We start from the raw sequence: 15,779 nt of genomic DNA on the forward strand, positions 1-15,779 counted from the left end.
AATGGAAACCCTGTCAGGGTAAGTCAAATCCGGGGTCTGTGGTCAAAATCTAATTAATGTTCCTGTACTTAAAAAGAATATGAATGCCTGGAGGTGATGAGGAACGTATAAGAAACTCGCTTGTTTGTAAAATCGCTGGTGTGGATGGCAAGCGCCACGGAGTCTTTCCTTACGAGGTAAGACCTGCTGGAGGAGCTGCTTACGCCACGTGCTTCAGTGCTGCGGGCGACCCCTCTTGGAAGCCCCACACAAAATTGACTCTTCATGCTGGGCCACCTCCCCAGTGGACAATCATCACTGTCATTAAATGCCGCCTCTTCGTTTGGCGTGACCCAGCGGTGTCGGCATCGCCGGTTAGGAAGTACTCATAGCTGAAGACATAAGAAAGGACCAGCTCCTCTTTGGGCAAAAAAAAAAAGGCTCACCCGTCTCGGTTGAGGTTGAGGACACTGCTGGGGCTCTTACGGCGCTTTCACAGCTGCACTGTGCGTGGCCTGTGCAATAACGGAGGAAATGAATTTATAATGCAACAATCTCTTCGTTTTCACAAGCACAAAAATTCCCCTAAATACTTAAAATAACACTCAGGGTGGGACAGCCCTTAAATTTTGAATAAATGAAACTCTAATCCAGTGTGTTGCTCAAACCAGCTTGTTATTAAAGAAATAAATTTGAAACAGCAAGTGGTTTGAGAATTTTGGATTTAATTATTTAAATCTACTTAAGATAACTCTCCAGCACTGTGTTTGGGTTTCCTGTTGAGAGCATGTTTTCCAGGAAAGGTATCCCACCCAGTGCCTTGGAAATATTAACTTTCTTATGCAATAGTGGTTTAAGCAGTAAAGACAAATAATTATTATGGCAATAAGGCAAGATACTATGTGGCAACTTGGTGATATTTCCTGGATGCGTCCTGTCATGGAAACTGCACGGAGGCATGCGGGCTTTGGAGAGGCCACTGCTCTCCTTGGCTAAATGGCGCGTGTAGGACGAGAGGAGATGGCCTCCAGTTGCACCAGGAGAGGTTTAGATTGTATATCAGGAAAAATTTCTTCTCTGAAAGCGTTTTCAGGCACTGGAACGGCTGCGCAGGGAAGGAGGAGTTTGAAAGATGGGTAGATTAGGTGCTCAGATATATGGCTTAGTAGTAGACAGGTATGGTTGGACTCAATGATCTCTAAGGTCTTTTCCAATCAAATGATTCTATGATAATGCAGCTCCAAATGGTCTTCAGGTGAGAGAGAAAGTTATTCCCTTGGTTGTGGTACAGAACGCAACAAACAGTACCTGAACCAGAAGGTTTGCACTTCTGAGCTAATTTGAGGTATTTTATGACTTTGTTCGTTGTTGATTGCTATACTTTAGTTATAATCTACTGTTTCATCTTTGGGATGCAAGATTGTCTCCTAATGTGGCATAGATCAAGAAGGCAATAAGTCTGTCTTTTCTTTTGTAGGACCATAAGAGGAGCTTCCTGGATCCTGGGTCTGCGTTTAGGGTAAGAATTGGACAGATTTATTTAAGATGTCCCTGATCTGCACAAAACCCAGGAGAGGGACAAGAACCAGGGAGGCGTTGCCTGTCCCCAGCCATGACACAGGCACGGGGGAAGTTGACTTCCCCCACAGCCAGGAGCGAGCAGAAGAGAGAACTCTGGCTCTGACTCACGTTTCCTTCCCTTGGGCTTGTGCTGGGGCAGAAGGATGTGGCCACGCGGCGTACCGGCTTGGCCTCACTGCTTGGCTTGGCTCCTGCAGGGCAAGCACCCTGTACGTGTGCCTGTGAAGAAAAGGGAGCGTGTTCCTGTGTTTTAATATCCCCAAAAGAAATCATTTATGTCTTCAAGGCAAGTTGCTCATCTTAGCCATTGTCTTCCAATTTGTTCTCTCTGTGTCGTCTGTTGCAGTACAGCTCTCGCAGAGGGGTTACGTGCTAGTTTGGGGCCAGGCTCTGTTGCCGAGTATTGCCAGCACTCACTCTGTCACTCTTGTTGGCCACTGTGGCTCAAGTGCAGCCCCCCATTCACAGGGATGAAGCCTTTCAGCTTTCCTAACGCTACTGAGGTTGCACTGATGTGACTGAATTTATCCCTCCTGTCACACGTAAGGGTGGGACCTCGGGGAGTGGTCAGCTTTCTAGCCAAAGTTTGTGGGGACAAAAAAAGGCAAATCCAGACATTCAGTTTATATCAAATTGAAAGTCCAGTGGTCAACACAGCTGTATCATCTGAATCCAGCACCACCAACCGACTCAAGGGCTGGTGTTCAGTTCACTACTGGATTCTCTAAAATTGATAATATGTGTAAGGATGGTGTTCAATGAAAAACCAAAAGATCTGCCTGATTGTCCTCATTCACACGTGCTCACCGGCTTACTTTGTGGTTATTAGCAATATTTTCTTTTTTAGCTTTTTATTTTCCATAAAATGAAGCCCTACGCATACTTTTTTCTTCAGAAATAATGTCTACGTTTATGTGTTACAAGAGGTAGATGTTTTAAAGCTTAGTTCTTGCTTAAGAGACACCTTTCAGTCCACTGAAAGGGCTTGATTAGTGTCCCCTAGCCGAACCGTTCTTTTCCCTCTGTTGCTTTGACCCATTGATTTAATTAAGGTCTAATAAAGAGGGAGCTGAAAGATTGTTAAACTCCCTTTTTTTATGGATCTGCTCTATGCTGGCCTGTCAGTGCATTTTTGACTCGCGTGTGCCCTCTCTAATATGTAAGCACACTGATTCAGAGATTTTCTTCCTTGGAGCCAGCTTTTTTTTCACCTCAATGGTAGATCAGATTTAATTTTCATTTTAACCACAGCAAACGCTTTTCTGGAGACCTTTTATTTTAGTGAAAATAAATAATGAAAAAAATAACCAAAGCAAGTCACAGTATCAAAAGGAAAGACCTTAGAAAGCTTAGTGGTGACCCTTTTTTCCTCTGTTTCCTTTCCCATCCTCCTCTTGCCAGCAGAGAAAGAGGAAGAGAAATGAAAACTCTGGTTTTACTTTCCAATTAAGTAACAAGAATGAATGGAAGTTTATGAAACATGGAGGGGGTTTTTATTGAAAATGCTTGCTACTTTTTAGCTTTGAGTCTTGCCTAGGTCAGTGTTAATGCTCCAAAAAGTACTTCACAATATTTGTCATATTGCCAACCTCCTCTTCTCCTTTCCCTTCTCCTCCCACCAGCTCTACAGTTTGCTGCTCTGGGGTAGCTCTAATTTTGCCACTGAGGAGACTCCTTCTGTATCTCTGTAAAACAGAGATTACCCTGAGATGCACCATCTCCACACTCTGCTTCTGTGGTAGGAGAGGACTTCTGACACCAGGGCTGCACCAGGACCGTGATGACAGTCTTCAGAAGAATTTAAAGAGGCAAAAAGCCCCAGCTGCAGCTTCAAGGAATGGCTCTAATAAGGTATTCGTGGCTTTAAAGAACAGCATTGCTATCCACAGTGACAGTTTGTGACTGTGAACCTTCTTAGATGGCTCTCGTGCTCAGATTGCTGTACCGCAGCTCGTTAGCAGGATCGCTGCCTGCAGGGCTGCAGCAGGTTTGCTGTACGGCAGGATGCGCGCTAAAATAACAGTCTGGTGAGTGGCAGTGTGATCCCAGAGCTGGCTGGGCACTGGCAATTAAACCTGGATGAGGATAAGCCACCTGGACTTCGGGACTGCTGGGATGGGACACACCACTTGCCGAGGGCCATCCCTGCCCAGGAAAGCACTAAAACAGGTGTATAAATCCTACTGTGTTCCGTGGGATTTAGGCACCTGCTTAAAGTTAAGCGCTTATTTAGAGAGTTTCCTAAATGAAAGCCTGGCAATTGTGCCCAGGAGTAACTTTGAAATTAGTTTTAATTTGCTCGTCATAACCAGCTGTCACGAGCCTGTAAAAAGGGTTTGATTCTGCAGAGAGGAAAGCCTTCCCAGGCCCTTGGCTTTGGTGTAAGCGTCTTTCCTGGGTGCCCAGCACCCTGCCGAGCTGAAGCAGCCCTGTTCAGCCCTGCTTTGATTCCAGGTGGCTCTGTGGCCACGCTGGGGCTGCTGTGCGAGCCTGGTGCTCTGCAGAGCGAACTGCCCGTGCCGCCCTAGTGCTGTCTCATCTGAGGCAACCTCTGCAGGCTGCAGCAGAGGAAAAGGAAGCCCGCGCCTTATTTGTAGAATCATAGAAACATTTGGTTGGAAAAGACCTTTGAGATCATGGAGTCCAACCGTACCTGTCCTCTGCTAAACTAGATCCCTGAGCACCTCATCTACCTGGCTTTTAAACACCTCCAGGGATGGGGGCTAAACCACCTCACTGAGCAGCCTCTGCCAGTGCCCGAGAACCCTTTCAGTGAAGGCATTTTTCCTAATATCCAATCTAATCTTCCCCTTGAGACCATTTCCTCTCATCCTGTCACTTGTTAATTGAGAGAAGAGACCAGCACCCACCTCTCTACAACCTCCTTTCTGGGAGTTGTAGAGAGCGATGAGGTCTCCCCTCAGCCTCCTCTTCTCCAGACTAAACAGCCCAGTAAGAGGTGAGTGCAAAGGAAAGTTAGGGCAGCGAGACAGGAGGAGGAGAGGTTTGTGTCCAAGTGGAAAGGCCAGCTGGACCTCCCATTCAGAAACATAGTCACCAAGTCCTTCTGTGTCATGGGAGTCAGAAAGCTTCAAGAGCTTTTATTTTTAGGACTTTTTTGTTTTCCCCTTTATAACCCATTGTTTATTACAACAGAATTTAGGATAAACTTGAAAATAAATCTAACATTACACTTAGAGCAACCATTCTCAAAAGAAAAAGAAAATCCAACAAACTCAAATTATGACTTAGTTCTGTATGTGCACGTGTTTGCATGCACCATCTACTGAAGGCAAGCGGAGCTGTGTCCAGGTCGCTGAGAGATATTTTTTCTCTCAAATACATGGTTAGTTAGTCAGTGGATGATACCACTGTTGTGTAGCTCTTGGCAGGACTAAATTTGCAATTAAAACATTTTAAAGGCTTTTTTTTTGTAGAGTCCTTAGGTAATTAAGCTGAAGTGCGTGTACATTTCCATATATAAATGTACTGAAGCAGTGGTAGCTGATGTCGTAGTTAAGGTCAGGTGCAAACCAGCCTTGCATTTAGAGTCTTTTTTCCAGTACCTCACTCAAAACCTCCCTAAGTCTAAATTAATCTTCCAGAAATGTATGGGAAATTTGGTTTATGAGGGGAAAAAAGGTCTTGCATTATTACTGTAGTCTATCAGTCTTCCCTCAGCGTGGCTCCATTCATTTTGCGAAGCGTGGCTGTTCGGCGTTGCCATGACCAAACTTCATGACCAAAAACACTTAGGGGAACAGTCCCGTTGGGATACACCCACCAAGGCAGCAACCCAGCCTCAGCCCTGGCAACTGAGGGCAGATCATAGAATCATAGAATAGTTTGGGCTGGAAGGGACCTCAGAGCCCATCCAGTCCAACCCCTGCCATGGGCAGGGCCACCTCCCACTGGATCAGGGGCTCCAAGCCCCATCCAACCTGGGCTTGAACCCCTCCAGGGATGGGGCAGCCACAGATTCTCTGGGCAACCTGTGCCAGGGCCTCCCCACCCTCATCATGAAGAAATTCCTCCTTATGTCCAGTCTAAATCTGCCCCTCTCCAGTTTATCCCCATTGCCCCTCGTCCTATCACTCCAAGCCTTTGTGAACAGTCCCTTCCCAGCTTTCCTGCAGCCCTTTCAGGTATTGGAAGATGTAGAGGAAGCGTTGCCTGGCACACAAGAAGGGACCTGGGGACAGCACGGTGTTCAAGGTGGCTGCGACAAACCTGGCTCTGCTGCTGTGACCCCTTTGCAGCCCCCAGACCCCCTGCTCCGGGCTGCAGCTTCCCTCTCTGCCTCGTGAAGCTGTTCCCTCCCTTGCAGCCTTTGTTCCTCTCCTCCTTGCCAAGTACACTGACTCCAGCTTGATCTGAAAGTTAATTTTAACAAATAACATTTTGGGCTGAGCCAAGTTAGGATCTGGAGATAGGGCACGCTGCGGGAAGGGAGCGGGGTGGGGGGTGTAAGGGAGCATGAACGCTCAGCCTTGTAATATGTGTGAGAGCTGATGCTCTCTGAGCAATCGAGTGCTTATTATTATTTCTCTTGGATAGGTCACCTGGGAGTGGAGGAATTTTTCATTTTAAATTAAAAAGAAATCTTTTGTAATGCTCATTTCTGAAAGGAAAAAAAAAAAAAACCCTACCTCATCATGGAAGCAATTAGATGGAGGACACATTGAAAGGAGTGATTAGTTGTTAATTTTTGAGCTGTTGGCCCTGACAGAGGGTTTTTTAGTCAAGGATTTTTTTTTTTAAAGGTGTCTTTCATATGCCTATAGTCCAAGGTTACTTCTCATTCAATAGCAATTACCATATGTCCATTATATGCTGGAGACTGCTGGAGGTGGATGCAGTGGTTCCCGTCAGAGCATGTGCCCAGTCAAAATTCCAGCAGCCCTGCGAGCCACAGGATAATTGTTCCTATCTGCTGCTTCTCTTTTCCAAGTCCCACTAAATGTTCTAGGGACAAACTTCCCCCTTCCTTGATGCAACCTGAAAGTACAGCCCTCCGGTTTGCATTTCAGGTTCCAAGTCAGCCGTGTCAAGATTTGAACAAGAATCAAGGAGGATAATGGGTCAGATGTAATTAAGAGGTAAAACTGCTGGTGAAATAGCTGCACATTTCGGTTTTCTTTCTCTCTGCCCATCAGATTACAAACCTCAGTCCCACCACCACTTGAAAAACCTAATCTGTAACTACAAACTCGGTCTAACTGCTCTATTGTATCAGATGAAACCAGCTAACCAGACACCACAACACAAAGAAAACAAGTACGTTGTACCTCAGAAAAATATGGGGATGAAAACACAGGGAAAAAAAAATCAGTTTTGTGGAAATATGGACATGGTCCAGTAATGGAATGAGTAGGGAAACTTGAATGGATGAGAGTCAGAACCCACTCTGCTTAATTCTTGGGTTTTTTATTTGCCATTCAGCTTACATCAGTGTTAACATCTACTGAGAAATGCAGCCATTTACAATTTGCAGTTCAATGTGTTACTTTAATTAGTATGAAAATTAAAGGGCAACTATAGGCCAACGTGAATGATTATGGAAATACATGTGCATCACATGCAATGCTCTCATTTAATTAATCGTCTTGTAAACTATATCGAGCACTTTAAGTCAGTTGCTGAGTATAACAACTCTATTTTAAATAACCACTTAATACTCAACAGGATGTGGAGAAAACACTATAGCGCACGGCTGCTTCTCAAGTTTCAGTGTCTGAGATTTTTTAAAGCTGACCCAAGTCAACCCAAAAGAATGTTTAACACCCCGCGTCTGAACACAAGAAACTCTGTGATGTACAGACATTCAATTACATTTTTTTAAAAAGTGAGAAGCATTTTGTAAAATAGTGACTTTAGAAAACTAATTGGCAGCAGCAAACTGGAGAGTGAAGGGCAGAGCTAGAGGGGACCTTTTACTACAGTAACTCCAGTCAAGGAAAATGAAAATAAAGGCAGCTTTGTTTCGCAGTCAAATTAGCTGATTAAGAAATAAAACATTTTAACATGCTTTAAATGCAGCATTAATTATTTATATGAAAAAAAATTAAAGCCAGATTCCATGAATTACACTTTGTGTGTGTGAATTGAACATTACGGGAATAGTAATCCTTTTACATTCATGCCTTACTTCATTAGGCAAAACTAAATATTAAGGGCTCTATTCATTCAAAAAATTCTTATGCATTCAGGTCACACCTTTTCTATGGCCTTTTTTTTTTTTTTTAAGGGTAAAATTTACAGCACTGATTTTTAAATATGATTCAGAAAAGGCAATCTGCTTCTGCAGGATGGGCTGTAGGAAAGGGAAGTGTTTGGGAAAGGACAAAGATGCAGTGGTGGGTCTTGCTTGTCATCAGTGAGAAGGCCCAGAGTAAGGCCTGTTGAATGGTCTCAAAGCTTAACGTAGAAAATCAGATGCATTCCTGGTAAGGAAGCTCTGAACTCTGTAAAACACTTTTTCCTATAGATTGATTATTAAATAATTTCCCCTCTCATTGTTTCCACTGACTGAGGAGTGCTTTATTCAGATGAATGAAGAACAGAGGTTATTTACTCAGACAGGCGTGTTCAGGGATATACTTTCTTATTTTTCCACACATTCCCGTTTTAGGAGTGGAGTGTCCCACGCAGGAGGAGAGTCCATCCGCTGAAGCTGCTCTGATCTGTGGGATGCGGTTAAACATCTGCTGGGACTGAGGCTGGGACCATCAAAGTCACTTATCTGCTCTTCTTTGAACTCAGACCCATGAGGTAAGGAACTGGTGGAGTAATTAATTGTTTTGCCAACACATATGTGAATAAGAATTGCACTTCAGTCTTTTTCAGCTTCTTTCCTTTGTGGTTTTGTTCTTGGGTTTTACTGACTGAGGAGAGGAACAGCTAGAATGGTGCAGCGATCATAGAGTGGTTTGGGGTGGAAGGGATCTTAAAGCTCATCCAGTTCCAACCCCGCTGCCATGGGCAGGGACACCTCCCACTGGATCAGGGTGCTCATCTGATGATGATCATCATCTTTAACTTTCAAAATAATTAAAAGATTGACTTACCTTTAAAATTATAACTTTAAAAAAGAGATAGAAGGAGAAAAAAAAAAACCAAACCCAAGCAAGAAACTGTAATAGTGGGGGTTACCCAGAAGCTTGCAAATTGTCAGCTGGCTGAATTTAAATAAACTTTTGGGAAACAATATATTGAGAAATGGGACAAGGCGTCAGATGGTTGGGTAAGACTGATGTATCTAATACTTTAGTTAATATGGATCAACATCTGCCTTTAGTTACATCTGCACAAGCCCCTGACTTCAGCAGAGTAGTACTTTTGGAACCAAGTTTGGACCAATGTTTTTAAATAGGCCCTGGTGCAGAATATCTGCAGAGAGCCTGCGCTGCGCAGTGCGGTGTATCCAGGCAGAGCTGGAGAGATTGGGTAACACAATATGTTATTGTTTCTTGTGTAATTTTAAAAACACATTGTAGAGTAATGTATTTTTTTATAATAGGGTGCTCCCTGTCTCTTTAAGTAACTGTCAGATGTAGGATGTCCTTGTGCCAAACTGCTATGGTCTGCTCCCTCTGTGCAATTGTTAATTAAGTCCATCCCTTATTGTAGAGCCTGCCTAGTCCCTTACCCATTCTGCTTATCTGTGACACCAGATGATGCTCAGTAATTCATGACTAACCTGCTCCCACCTTCAACAGGGCCTCCTGTGCACTGACCTTAACCAGCTTCACCTTTTCATTATTCCCAAGGAGAACAGAGCCCTGGAGGCAACAGTTTTATCAACTTTCCTTGTTGACCAAATGATGGTTTAGTGATAAATAAATGGAGTGTGCTTGAGCTAGAGGCTTCCTACCCACCGGCGCTCCCCGTCCTACTCCGGCACCCACTGCCTGCCTGGACGCAGGGCAAGGGGACTGCCCTCAAAGGACACTCGAGGCTGCACCACCACGAACAGCCTTTTCAAAAAGGGCTACTTTTGCCTGTCCAGGTCATGGTAGTCCGCCAGTCATCGTGTCAGCTGAAAACTTTCTCTGCTTGGTACTGAGCTCTGCCACCTGCAAATCTCTTACTCCACCGGTAAGGCTGATACACAGGAGCTGGTAGGAATATTTTCATAGCTGACAAGCTGTTTCCCATGAACAGTGTCAAAGATTTAAAAGCCACTTCTGCAAATGGGACTTTCTGGCAAACATAGACTAAGAAAATCTTTTATTATTACCATATGGCTAGAAATACTCTTAGAGTTCTTCTGGAAATGGGTACTGTACCAGCAGAAAGCAATATTCTGCTGGCCTGTGCATTGCCTCAAGAGTATTTACTATGGTAATAAGATCAGTAATTCATCTCCTAAAATCACTGGGAGTACAAATGCTTATTTGAGTAGATGGTATCTTGATTGCAACTGAGTCAGGAGAGCTCTTAAAGCTGCCTGTTTAGGCTACAGATCTTCTGTTAAAAGCAAAGGGCTGGTGATTCTTGGTAAGAACATCGTGTTTCACAGCTACCTTGCACTTTCAGCAGTTCACAGCAGATGCACAGCACATCCTTTGGCAAAGTGGGCATGTACAAATGTGTCAGGAAATTATGCCTATTGGGGTTTTTTCTTTTTTTTTTTTCTATAGCAATGTAGTGGAAAGCGATATCAATCTCTCTCCATCAGCAAATGGCCGATTAGAACAAAAGAGACAGAGAGAAAGCCATGCTCCAGCAACACACCGAGACATTCAAACCCTATTGTCATGGAGCGTGCAGCACCAACAGAAATTAAGAGACAGCCTTGGCCCAGAAAAACAAAAAAGGAAAGATCTGGGGATAAAATATTTGCTTCATCGCAGAGTAGGACAGTGTCAGAGAAGTATCTGATGTTCTTGAGACTCTCACGCCTTCCTGTCTGCTAGTTCACAAACCCAGCTGCCTTCTTCTCTGGAAGTCCTGGAGGCAGAAGCCTCCAGTCTTTCTCAACTGTTTTTGTTTGTTCGTTCACAAAGCTGATCAAGAGAAATCATGATTTTATGGCAAAGGCATAGAAATAGGAGTTTAGAGACCTAGTTTTTAGTTCCAAACTAAGGTATAGGAAGTGTTCACAGGACAGATGATATAATCTAGAACTACAATCTAGAAAAACAATTTCCCTGACCCAGTGGGAGATGTCCCTGTCCATGGCAGGGGGCTGGAACTGGGTGAGCTTTAAGGTCCCTTCTAACGCAAAGTTCCATGATTCTATGAAATTGTTTTATTTGAGAAAAACCATAGTTTGACCTCTCAGAATCTACAACCAGCTCCCGGAGCCCTGTGCCAGTCAAGTCTCGGGTGGTCCATAGTGTTTCACATTGGTGATGTGGCATCGAAGGCGAACCACAGAAAAACTGAGGTAGAAGTGCCTAAACCAGATGTTGTCTAGTTTGCCAAGAAGCCCGAGCCCTTAATGAGGACACGTGGCTGAAAAGGAAAGCATCAGCAGCTTTCCTGCAAAATGGAGTTCTGTGCTTTAACTTCATCAATACTGGTCCTTCTTTGCACAGTTATTAAGCTAAATATCACTGAGGCGTGTGCGAATTTGACGAGAGAAATATTTGTTTGTGCTCTCTATATGTTTCTGAAATTACAGATTTTTCAGCTGGCACAATTCTGCCTTGTGAGCCAGAAGTTTCACTGCAGTCATGGAGCATAACAAACATTTGAAATAACTTTCACCAGCTTGATCACTGTTGTCAGATAGTATATATATGCAAATGAAACTAATAAATTTTGCTAGAGTTCTCTGGATTCCACCAGAATGTATGGAATTGTCTTTTGTTAGTTAACAGCTCTTAACACTTATGTAGCAATTTCCATCCTCGGTGACAAGCTTATTAATCAATGCAACACCTCTGAAAGGAGCATTGCTATGTATTCCTATTAGAGTGTGAGATTTAAAATGTATGGATGTGCTGTGGACTGTTGGTCAAATAACCGAGTTTCCAATTTGGGAGTTTGTGGTTTCTGTCCCATGATTAGGCCAGACTCCTTTGACACACAGACCCCTTTATGTGTTTAATAGATCAAGCTCTGCTGGGTTTACAGCCACACATCCGCGTGGCCGTACTCTGGCTTTGAAATGTGGCCATAACACAACCGGTTTTATAATTGCTGCCTAGAGGATGTGAGCTGGGGACACCGCGCAGTGCTGCGGTGGGGATGGAGCCCGCTGCTGCGATGGGGACACTGCGCTGCCGCAATTTGCTCTATGCAGCTTTGTTAAGACTCGCAGGAGCTGGAAGGTGTATTTCCAGCGCACAGTAAATAGGGTTGCGCTAAATGACCCCTGCCTTTTTTCATGCTAATAGATGTGACAGTGTTGGGTTAACAAAGAAGTCGACGCTGACATAGCAATGATAATTTCACTAGGGTGAAATCCATTGAGTTCTCTCACCTCTTTTCTGTGCCTGCTATTGTAGCACACTAATGGTACCGCTGATCTACTCTCCTTGTAGCCAAGAAAGTGTCAGATGAGAGGTTTTTCTGCCTGCTACATCCCAGGAAAAAAAAAAGTGTATTCTATCCAATAAACTTGGTTTGGGAAATGAGTTTTGTTCACTGTTACCAGGTCTGCAGAAACCACCAGGCAAGTGCAGTGTGAAAGTCCTCCTATAAAGGGTATAATGAAAGACAAACTACTTTCAGCTAGCGACTAGAGGCATATCAATAAAGATCACCTCCTGCATATATCAAGTGATTGATAGCAAGCTTGAAAGCTTTTTCAGTTCCCTGGCAGTGCCATCCAACTGCAATAAAACACATGGGATTCTCTGCTCCCCTTCCAGATAAAGCCCCCCTCATGCTGCTTCTACAAAGAGCTTCAAGAATTAAAAACCAAAGGTACAATAAGTAGCTCAGCTTTTAAGGATGACAATATCTGAAGTATAGCAGAAGAGGAACTGTTGGACATCTTGTTGCTTTTCTCTGTTGGTAGGCATCCTTTGAGGCTTTGGAAACCAGCCTGCTCAGGAGTGCAGCACAAGATGTGCCCCGTGGGCCGGGAGAGGAGCTTTTGGCTTGTCTGGAGGAGAGAGTTGAAATGAGAACAGCTACCTAACTCTTCACACTTCACTGGCAAGCTCAGCAAGCGCAGTCCCTGTGCAAGGTACCTCGACAGGACAGACCAGGGCTGTCGACCAAACAGCAGCAGTTCAAGCATCCATGCTTGCAAGGCAGAGGCTGCAGTGCCATTCTGACTGCCTGTCTCCTCCATAGCTGGGACTGCCCATGGTTTGGGGTGGGGGCTTGTAGCTGCTCCTGGCCTTCATGGATGCTGTGTCTCGCCCCTCAGTGCATCTGGTGCTTGGTCTCGTGCTGTTAAGAGTAACTGATTGTTCCTGTGCAAAAGGAGTCTGTGTTGGGAGCATTTGTGCATCCAGACATTGGGCAACAATCATACCTGTAAGCTATGGAAATCTTCTATGGGTTTTTATGAACAAACCTGTATCTATTTCATTGCTTAATGCTCGTGGAAGTCTTGTGCCAGCCATTGGGAGCATACAAATCTTGAAGAAGTCAAGGAGCTTCTGGGAAACCCTTACTGAAATGAATTTTATAATTAGATGTTTTTCCTTCTCCCCAAAGAAGAAAATCCAGGTTCATGAGAGCCAAGACCTGGGAAAGCGCCTTGAAAATACCAATGCTGATCTGCTTCATCCACACACAGCCTGTTTCAAAATTGGCTCCAGCTACAAGGCTTGGGTTTGGATCTGGGTCCAAATATCCCTACATTTAAGGTAAGATCTTTATCCTACTGATGTCGGTGTGGATTCTGTCGCTACCTTAACTGCGTAAGGATCTACACTGTGTTTTAAACCAGAGTTTTAGTTTGACCTATATGTAATGTAAAGATGGGTATTAACTGGGAAGTCTATATTTCTGGAAGTCTCTCTCTTTCTGTAATTCTTATTAAATTCACCACTCCAGCTTAATGTAGCTTTCTGTTCTAATCATAGCACTGCTGTACTTGGACATGGCACATCAAAGGGGTTACCTTGCTCTCATAGCAGAATCCTCCTTAGGTTTGCTCACTCTGGGGACCCACACCAGATTTCCCCGGTTCTGTGCGCAGGCCAGATTTTCAACTCCCTTTTAATCTTTGGCAATTTGAATTTATATGGAAAACTTACAGGTGACAGTCTGGCTACGTTGAGACAAGTAGGATAGAAACCATGTCAGAACAGTCCCTGAAAGTCCTACAATGTGCTTAAAGCATTTCAAGAGAACCCTTGATCCAAAGTATCAAAGGGTTACAGTAAGATCAAGAAGAATTAAAACTGATGGTGTGCCAGAAATCACGTGCGGCACAAGGTCATTACTCACCCTCGTTAAAGCGGTCTCAGTACCGTGGCCTGATCTGAAGCCTAATTGAAAAGTTTCAAATGATGCATTATAACGAAGACAAGGCAGCCACTGCCCATTCCACGACCTCTGCTAAAAAAGGCAGATCAGTAATAGGGCAGAAATCTAAGCAATTGCTTGGGGATAATCAAGGCCTAATGAGGTATCCACTTCAGTCTTTCAGAGGCAGAGAAACGCTCCTCAGTGATGGGGAGAAAGCAAGGGCTGATGTGAGCAGGTTCCTGCAGCCAGGGAACAGGGCACCTGGCCAGGGTAGTCACAGTGCTTGGCCACAGAGAGAAGACAAAGGGCAACACCGTTATGTGTAGTATGGGTTTTCAGCGGTATGAAAGGTTAGTGCCACGGCCCAGGACAGCCTCCTCTCAGCTGCCTTCTTTTGCAATCATTTTCTGTTAACGTGGACCTTGACCTAAAATGATCATAAGGTCTGAATTATGAGTTGGGTTAGGAACCAAGGCAGTGGCGACAGGAGATAGCTGGCTGCCGATGCTATCAATTTTCCCTAAAAATTCACAAAAAAACCCCAAACCCGTTGATGTTCCACTCCAGTGTGATAACAAACTGCAAGTCACAATTACCCAAAGAAATCAACTATCTCCTTGGCATCTTCCTCTTTTTTCGTTCTATTATCTGCTCTAGCAGAGAGGCCAATGCCCATATCCACACCATTATCTCCCCATCCAGCTGACACATTGTGAAAGCTGCTCTTCCTGGGCTACTGCCTGGGCAGCCCTATCAAAGGGTTTGCGTGTGCCTCTGCCTGATGAGCAGTTACAGTCTGGAATCACCTTTCAGTCTGCAGAAACCAAATGTTTTTTCATCTTTTTGAACTAGTCCGCTTGCCCATTTTATCCCATATCTGTAGGCTCTGCTTTCATGAGGAGAGGATCTCTCTCCACATTCCTATCTCTTTTCAGAGAGGTTTGCTCGCTGTTCCTAATCTCTCCTGTTTTGATAAGATCTCCCGCCTGTCTTGGGATGCACCTGACATGGGAGGCGAGACCAGACAAAACGTTGTCTAGGGTTTCAGTGACGGAGTACAGCCCCCAGTGATGGACTGAGTGACTGCTGAAGGGGACTGAAATGTTTCATTTTCCCAGTATTTATCCTTTATGACTAAGGGTATTTGTACTTTATCATATTCATAGAATCATAGAATGGTTTGGGACCTCAAAGCCCATCCAGTCCCACCCCTGCCACGGGCAGGAACACCTCCCACTGGGTCAGGGGCTCCAAGCCCCATCCAACCTGGCCTGGAACCCCTCCAGGGATGGGGCAGCCACCGCTGCTCTGGGCAACCTGGGCCAGGGCCTCAACACCTTCATAGGAAAACATTTCTTCTGAAGATCTCATCTCAATCTTCTCCCTTCCGATTTAAAGCCATTCCCCCTCGTCCTCTCCCTGCACTCCCTGATCCAGAGCCCCTCCCCAGCTTTCTTGGAGCCCTTTTCAGTCCTGGAAGCTGCTCTAAGGTCTCCAAAGAGCCTTCTCTTCTCCAGGCCCAACTCGAAGAGCTTAAATATGCTGTAGTGGGAGAGGGAGTGACAGTGGCCAGTGAGAAGATGCTCTAATTGTATGCAGCCCACTGGCTTTGCTGAGTTTTAAGTAAAGAAAGGAGAAAAAACTGACATTAAAAAAATATATAGTTCCTGGACATGTGGCAAAAAATTGGGCAGTGGAGTTATTAGAAACTGATGAGAATGTGAGAAGAATAATTATTATACCATCCTATTAATAAAATTGTACTGCAGCTCAAAAGGAAAAAAAGAAAGAAAAGTCACTAAAGAGAGCCCGGTGAGTTACTCCAGGGGAAAAAATAG

The 15,779-nt window shown here is 44.5% G+C and overlaps 1 long non-coding RNA gene across 1 annotated transcript in view; it reads left to right on the forward strand.

Moving 5' to 3' along the window:
• The first annotated feature begins 1,454 nt into the window (after positions 1–1,454).
• Positions 1,455–15,779, forward strand: part of LOC128852927 (uncharacterized) — a 63,401-nt gene continuing 49,076 nt past the window's right edge. The window contains exons 1-6 of the long non-coding RNA XR_008451060.1: positions 1,455–1,498; positions 3,183–3,411; positions 6,591–6,659; positions 8,192–8,331; positions 12,533–12,703; positions 13,183–13,334. This is a non-coding gene — a long non-coding RNA (uncharacterized LOC128852927). The remainder of the gene's footprint in view (positions 1,499–3,182; positions 3,412–6,590; positions 6,660–8,191; positions 8,332–12,532; positions 12,704–13,182; positions 13,335–15,779) is intronic.

Source organism: Cuculus canorus, chromosome 8, assembly GCF_017976375.1.
Source record: "Cuculus canorus isolate bCucCan1 chromosome 8, bCucCan1.pri, whole genome shotgun sequence".
In the NCBI taxonomy this organism is placed as follows: Eukaryota; Metazoa; Chordata; class Aves; order Cuculiformes; family Cuculidae; genus Cuculus; species Cuculus canorus.